Raw genomic sequence first — 8,487 nt, forward strand, 5'->3', positions numbered from 1 at the left:
GTACATGATAGAACGAATACTGCTTAAATCACGGAGTGGATGTATCATTCGACGGATCGTTTCCTGATTGCTGTAATGCGGTTGACAGTTCTTTAGCCGTAAGATATTTTTGAATTATTCATACTTTTACTGCAGCTGTATTTCGTTTTGTATTCAACAGTTTATTTTATTGTGGGTTTCTCAGAAAACCGATCTTCTTGATTTCATTCTTTTTTTTTTCTTTTTTTCTTTTTTTCGACCATTAATAGTGCAGACCTGCGTTCTACTTAGATATGATCTTAGAAGAAATTCTACAAGATATTATATAGTAATGATCTAGGAGAAATATGTAATTGCATGCAGGCTTATGTACATTTTCCTTAAAAATATAGTTTTCACGCTTAGGAGCTTTATTTTGAGAGATATTAAATTGAAAAATTTATATCATATTTTTAATATTCCGATATTTTCGTACAAATGGATCGAAATGTTACAAGCACGTGGGGAAGCCATTGCAAAGGTGACGTAATGCGCAAGTGCGGCGGTCCACAGCTCCCTTGCTGCCTCAGAATCCACCATTTTGAATAATTATTGGCACGTGTTACGACCAAGCTTTTTTCTCTCGTTGATTGCAGGTAATTGGAATATTTTATTTAACGTACACTCCTATGTTATATACCGCTAGAATATCGAAAACAATTTTCGCTGGTAAATTTATTAACATCGATCACGCTCAATTACGAAATATAACATATTTTACTACGTTCCTTAACGTAACATAACCATCTAAGTCATCGTTACTTTCAATTATAGAATGGAAGAGGTATGACGTCCAGATTTTCGTCATCAATTTTACTTATTTACAATAATAAATGGTGTTCGACACACAACGACTGGTAAGCGTTAGTTGAAAAAAATAGTTATTTATTGTCACTATAATATTTTCGAGAACGTTTACTTAATTCTATATCTACTTTTTCAGGATGTAGACGTGATTTCTTTCGTTATTGTTGACATTACATCGTGGCTAGTTTTCTTAAAAATAAGCAAGATGAATTTAGTTACATTCGAACAGAATTGACATCTTGACAGTACGAACGCTACTTAAATCGTGGAAGGAAGCGTTCCTTGATCTAACAACCAGCTAAGGAATCATTATTTTCGATGATAGAAAGAAAGAAGTATGAAGTTCAAAATTTTCGTCATCAGTTTTACTTATCTATGATAAGCAATGGTATTGGACACAGGACGACAACTGATAAGCAATAGTTGACATATATTATTATTTATTTTCACGTTACCCTTTACGATAACGTTTAGCTAATTCTACATTTATTTTTTCAGGGTATAGGCATTGCGATTTCGTCCGTTATTGTTAACAATGCATCGTGGCCCGTGTTCCTTGAAATAAGCATGGTGAATTTAGTTACAGTCGAACAGAATTGACATCTGTTTACACATTCATTCTTCGATTAAACAGTGTTCTATTAACGATACTTTTACATCGGAGTATATTTTTCTTCCGATTACATTTTTCATTTAATATACATCGAGTAGCTGATAATTCAAAGTTTATTCAAGTTGGATAACGTTATCGTAACTTCATTCCTTTAATCGATGAAAAAATCTATGTAAGCGAACGCGTCTTAAATAACACTATTTCAACGAATCATATGGTCTCTCTTGAAATATCGCTGCGAAATAGAAACGATAGGCTTTTCGTCGATAGTATACGACAGAACGAACACTGCTTAAATCGAAATATATGTGTTAATTGGGTCGTGGATTCCCGGATAGCAGTTCCTAAGTATCACGCTCGTTAGAGCAAGATGGTTCTTTATTCTCTTGTCTGATGAGGAATACTTAACATTTTGATATTTTTATTATAACACTATTTTTATTAACTTTGTTAATTTTTTTTTTTTTTTCTTTTAGGAAGCCCATGTTGTAATTTCGTTCTACTGTTTGGATACGGATAAAAGAACAATTCAACGCTCTAGTTGGAAATGGTCTTTGTAAAATTGCGACTCACGGTTAGCATTGTTTAATGATATTTTAGTATTTTTTATCGCCATGTACTTTATTATAGGTCTCAATACTGCATTTTTATTATTTTCCTAAAATAGGAAAGCCTCCTTCCTCTAGGATCTATCATGAATATGAAGATGAGAGAGGAAAGAAAAGGAGCCAGGAAGATGCGATGGAAGCAATAACGAAGGATGGAATCTTGAAGAATCTTCCATTGGGTTAAAATCAGCAAGAAAACAACGCTTCCTTCATTTTACCGAACCGAAAGAAGACTCGCCTCTCCTTCGTGCGTATTGCTTCTTTAAATCTGCTTAAGCTCCAACGTTCTACGTAATTCTCGGCGATTTTGCGCACCCCTAAGCGTTTCTGCGTGACACCCTAAGCGATCCTGCGATACCCTGAGCATTTCTGCGATACCCTGAGCGTTTCTGCGACACCCTGAGCGTTTCTGCGACACCCTGAGCGTTTCTGCGACACCCCGAGCGTTTCTGCGACACCCCGAGCGTTTCTGCGACACCCCGAGCGTTTCTGCGACACCCCGAGCGTTTCTGCGACACCCCGAGCGTTTCTGCGACACCCCGAGCGTTTCTGCGACACCCCGAGCGTTTCTGCGACACCCCGAGCGTTTCTGCGACACCCCGAGCGTTTCTGCGACACCCCGAGCGTTTCTGCGACACCCCGAGCGTTTCTGCGACACCCCGAGCGTTTCTGCGACACCCCGAGCGTTTCTGCGACACCCCGAGCGTTTCTGCGACACCCCGAGCGTTTCTGCGACACCCCGAGCGTTTCTGCGACACCCCGAGCGTTTCTGCGACACCCCGAGCGTTTCTGCGACACTACCTTGAGCGTACCTTGGATACCCTAAGCGATCTTGCATGATACCCTGAGCGTTTCTGCGACACCCTCAGCGTACCTGTGCAATCCCTAACGTCGTATTCTGTTCAATTCTCAGCGTTTTGCGTAACCACCAGCATTTCAAACGATTCCCCTGCTTTAGTCTTGCGCATAATTGCGATGTTTTACGAAAAATTACAAGATAGAAACAAATTTGTTAGAATCATTGTTATAATATTGTTGGAGTTTATAGAGCGTTGAAAAAATGAAACTTCAATTGGAAGGTAGTACATCAGTTGATTTTTTCTTTCCGGAATGTTAACATAAAATTGTTTTATACTTCACAAGATATTACGTGCGGTGCAACGTTTAAGCGGTTGTATTATTGTTTAAATCTTATTTTATATCGACCAATCGTATATTATAGATTCTTTAAATAATTGTAAAGTGATAGAAAGCATACATAAACTTGGGTGCGTTAAGAAAACTATTATTTAAGTATAATTTTATATCGAACAAACGTATATTGTAAACCGTTTAAATAATTGTATAGTGATAAGAAGCGTATATAAACAATGGTGCGTTGAGAAAAATATTTAAATATAATTTTAACTCGAGTAAACGTATAGTATAGAATGTTCAAATAATTAGTTAAACTAATAGAAAGTATACATAAATTCTGATGCGTTGAGAGAATTATCGTTTAATTATAATTTTATACCGAACAAACGTATATTGTAAAATTGTTTAAATAATTGTAAAGTGATAGAAAGCATACATAAATTTGATGCGTTAAGAGAATTTTAGACCACCGTTGGGCGTATCGAAAACCGTCGTCCAGTATTTATCCGTAACAACAAACATCTTTTTAGACAATTCTTAGGATATCGCGTGACCCCAGCTTCGCGAATAATTGAAATGCTCATATACTAAAAAAGAAAAAATATTTTTATCATTGTAATAAGAAAGCGTCGAAAAAAAAGGAAGGCAGTATGTAAGCAGATTTCTGTTCTGCGAAACGTTCGATTAAAATTATTTTCTACGTACTACGAGCGGTATAAAGCTTGAGCGGCGGGGTTGTATTCTGTAAATATTAGTTTGATACTACCGAGCGTACATATGTAGCGTACATTGCTTAAATGATTGTAAAACGACAAAAAATAAAAATGATCTAGGTTTAGCGCGGTTCAACGCGGTCCAACGCGTGTACCGGAAATTTTAGGGCATGGTAGAGCGTTTCAACTACCGTGAATCCATTCGTGCGTAATTAAGCGTGTTGCGTAATTCCGAACAGATTGGCGTAACCCTTAGAAATATTGCGTAAACCCCTAACCCTTATTTAGGTAAATTCTCTGGCTCTGCCAGACGCAACGCAGCGATTTCGCCCACTACGTGGTTTGGCGTAAGTATCCATTTGGCAAGGTATGGTTTTTTTACACGTAAGTCCTATCGATTTTTCGCAACGTCCGACGTGGACACCCAGAGTTTTGTCTTTTTCAGGTTATCTGCAACCTCGGAGTTATTTATTTACCTACATACTATCGAGATTACTGAAGCGATGGTATTTTTTTTTGCATAATGTTAAGGGCATTGCGTCGTTTTGAACGAATGCGCGTAATCAGTAGTTTCTTTTTTTTTTTTGTATGAAGCCCACCGTATCTATATAATCCTTACAAATTTTGTGTAAACCTTTGCGTGTATTCAGCCGAACTTCTGTGGTCTAACTTCGGTGTAATCCAGACGCGACCCAACGATTTGCAGTAAGTATTTTTCTCACTTAATGCCTTTATGTTCGTTCCGTAATTCTACGCGTGTTGCGTAAATTGCATAGTATCTGCAACCCGCAGCTCATTTTCCTAGGTACCAGCGAAGTTATTTAAACTGCGGCATTTTTTTTTTCATAGTTCGGGATATTTTCGTTTTATCCGAAGAATCCGCGTTTTTATATAGCCTAACGTCTCTGTGTAAACCATGGCGTGTATTTAGCTTCATTTTAGCGTGTCTACTTAACTCTAACGTTTCCACATTATCACTTAGTTATCGACCATATTTTTTTTTTTTAACGTGATCTCTATTCGTCGCGTAATTCTTCGCGTATATAGTAATTTGGAGGGTATTTAGAGCCCTAGCTTATTTTCCATGATACTGGATGGGTTACTTACGCGACAGAATATTTGCATAGTCCCAGGGGTACTTCCGATGAATCGTTGCAATGTCCAACTTCTTTACAACGCCAAGCGATTTTGCGAAACCTTTGCACGATTTGAAAGCCCTAGTGTAACGTAGCGTAACGTATTTTTACATAACGATCCCGAGATTTGTCGAAAGTACTTTTTTCTTTTTTCATAATGCTTGTCGGAGGTTTTTCTTTTTGACATTCTTAACAGCTGCGTTATTCGTAGAATACTCTAAGCAGCTTATTTTCGTAGATACTAGCTAGGTTATTGAAACGACAGCATTTTTCTTTTTTCTTTTTTATAATTCGTAGGGCACTCGTTAGATCCGACGAATCTGCGTAAATACTAGGGTTTTACTCGTAGATGACCGTGTACTTTCATGTGTATCTGCAACTATCAGCTTATTAATCGAAGGTATTACCGAGGTTATATGATCGACTGCATTTATTTTGCATAATCTGTGGGGCACTCGCGTTATTTCCGAAGAATCTGCGTAAATACTAGGGTTTTCAGGAGATGCAGCGTTTCTGTGTAATCCTTGTAGATTTGGCGTCGGTAATAGGGCGTATTTAGGTAGCCTCCGAGAATGCGGCGTAATCCGATTGTTTCCGCGTTACCACCCTGTGATTTCGCGTAAGTACTTGCATTTATACGTAATACTTGTGTAAATTCCTGTCGGTTTTCGATAACTCGTAGATGACCGTGTAGTTCCCGTGTATTTACAACTGTCGGCTTATTAATCGAAGATATTACCGAGGTTATATGATCGACTGCATTTTTTTTTTGCATAATCTGTGGGGCACTCGCGTTATTTCCGACGAATCTGCGTAAATACTAGGGTTTTCAGGAAATGCAGCGTTTCTGTGCAATCCTTGTAGATTTGGCGTCGGTAATAGGGCGTATTAGGTAGCCTCCGAGAATGCGGCGTAATCCGATTGTTTCCGCGTTACCACCCTGTGATTTCGCGTAAGTACTTGCATTTATACGTAATACTTGTGTAAATTCCTGTCGGTTTTCGATAACTCGTGGATGACCGTGTAGTTCCCGTGTATTTACAACTGTCGGCTTATTAATCGAAGATATTACCGAGGTTATATGATCGACTGCATTTTTTTTGCATAATCTGTGGGGCACTCGCGTTATTTCCGAAGAATCTGCGTAAATACTAGGGTTTTCAGGAAATGCAGCGTTTCTGTGTAATCCTTGTAGATTTGGCGTCGGTAATAGGGCGTATTTAGGTAGCCTCGGAGAATGCGGCGTAATCCGATTGTTTCCGCATTACCACCCTGTGATTTCGCGTAAGTACTTGCCTTTGTACGTAATACTTGTGTAAATTCCTGTCGGTTTTCGATAACTCGTAGATGACCGTGTAGTTCCCGTGTATTTACAACTGTCGGCTTATTAATCGAAGATATTACCGAGGTTATATGATCGACTGCATTTTTTTTTTTTTTGCATAATCTGAGGGGCACTCGCGTTATTTCCGACGAATCTGCGTAAATACTAGGGTTTTCAGGAAATGCAGCGTTTCTGTGTAATCCTTGTAGATTTGGCGTCGGTAATAGGGCGTATTTAGGTGGCCTCCGAGAATGCGGCGTAATCTGATTCTTTCCGCATTACCACCCTGTGATTTCGCGTAAGTACTTGCCTTTGTACGTAATACTTGTGTAAATTCCTGTCGGTTTTCGATAACTCGTAGATGACCGTGTAGTTCCCGTGTATTTACAACTGTCGGCTTATTAATCGAAGATATTACCGAGGTTATTTTATCGACTGCATTTTTTTTTTGCATAATCCGCGGGGCACTCGTTATATCCGACGAATTTGCGTAACTACTAGCATTTTCATAAAGTCCGGCATTTCTGCGTAACCTACAGATTTTACAAAAATCTAAGTACGCAATCTACAGCGTGGGACATAACCCCACTGTCTTCGCTTTACCATCCGGTGATTAGAAGTATTTGTCCGTTTTCTTTTTAGGTAATCCCTCAGTTTTTCAATAATTCCTAACGTACCGACGTAGTTCCTAGGTTTATCAGCAATACCCAGGTTATTTTCTTAGATACTAGCGAGGTTACTTAAACGATATTTTTGTCCTCCGAGCTTTCTCCGTAATATCATTTTTTTCCGCATAACCATCTCGTGATTTCGCTCAAGTATATTGTTTTTCCGTAATGGATGTCGATTTTTCCTAACTCCTAGATGACCGTGTAATTTCCAGGATATCTGTAACGATCAGCTTATTAATTCTAGATATTAACGAGGTTATTTAGTCGATAGCATTTTTGAATAGTCCCTGAGGCGGTTGCATTATTTACGTAGACTATACGAACTACCAGCATCTTTATAAAGCTCATCGTTTCTGGGTAACCCTTACAGATTTTGGCTTATCCGACTGGCGATTTGAAGTAAGTATTTGTGCTTTATTTTTTATTTTTATGTAATATCTGTCTTCAATAATTACTAATATACCGACGTAATTTCTAGGTTATCCGTAGTACCCATCTTATTTCCCTAGATTCTAGAGAGGTTACTTAAACGACAACATCGTTGCATAATCCCAGGGGCATATTCGTTATTTCCTACGAATCAAGTAACGACCAGCGTCTTCATAAAGTGCAGCATTTCTGTATATCCTCATAGATTTGTCGTCAATCCTAGAACGTATTTAGGTGGCCTCCGAGCGTCAGGCGTAACGTCATAGTGTCCGCATAAGCGAATAAATTTGTTTTTACCTAACGCTTGTCAAAATGCTTGTCAATTTTGCATAATTCCTAGATGTCCGTGTAATTTCCACGGTATCTTCATCCACCAACTTACTAATCCTAGATATTAACGTAGTTATTTAATAAACAGCAATTAGCATAGTCCGTGGGGCGTTTGCGTTATTATCGAAAAATCGGCGTAACCACCAGCATTTCCATAAAGCTCGTTTCTATGTAACCCTTACAAATTTTGCAAAAATTCTAGTACGTATTATGGTGGTTTACAGTGGTTCGACGTAATTCCACAGTAATCGCATAAAAACCATCCAGTGATATGAAGTAATTATTTTTCTTATGTTCCTCTCTCTTAGGTAATCGATTGGTTTTTCCTGTTTATCTGTAATGCCCAGCTTATTTTTCTAAATATTACGTAGAATCGATAAATGACAACATATTTGCATAATCCCAGGGGCACCGCCATATGGGTGTGAACGTAAGTGTGTACGTACGAATGAGAGCGTAGAGTGCCTCTACCGGCCATTTTCTAAAACAGGTAGCAGGCCTCCGTAATTTCCGTGTAATCACTCTCAGACTGATTTTAGTGTCTAATATTTGTTTCATTTTATTGTATACTATTTGCCTGATTTTATTGTATAATATTTGTCTCATTTTAATATATACTATTTGTTTAATTTTATTGCATGATATTTGTGTGATTTTATTATATAATATTAAACAGAGGAGAAACTATAAGTAGACATCAG

General features: G+C 38.1%; 1 long non-coding RNA gene across 2 annotated transcripts; it reads left to right on the forward strand.

The window, feature by feature from the left end:
- Positions 1-5,439: 5,439 nt before the first annotated feature.
- On the forward strand, positions 5,440-7,757 carry LOC127069973 (uncharacterized). Of its 2 annotated transcripts, XR_007783806.1 has the most exons (3): positions 5,440-5,591; positions 5,925-7,426; positions 7,506-7,757. It is a non-coding gene; the product is annotated as an uncharacterized LOC127069973 (long non-coding RNA). The 2 variants fall into 2 exon arrangements; XR_007783805.1 differs by having other exon boundaries at positions 5,440-7,426.
- Positions 7,758-8,487: the final 730 nt, after the last annotated feature.

This window comes from Vespula vulgaris, chromosome 17 (genome assembly GCF_905475345.1).
Source record: "Vespula vulgaris chromosome 17, iyVesVulg1.1, whole genome shotgun sequence".
NCBI classification, from domain to species: domain Eukaryota; kingdom Metazoa; phylum Arthropoda; class Insecta; order Hymenoptera; family Vespidae; genus Vespula; species Vespula vulgaris.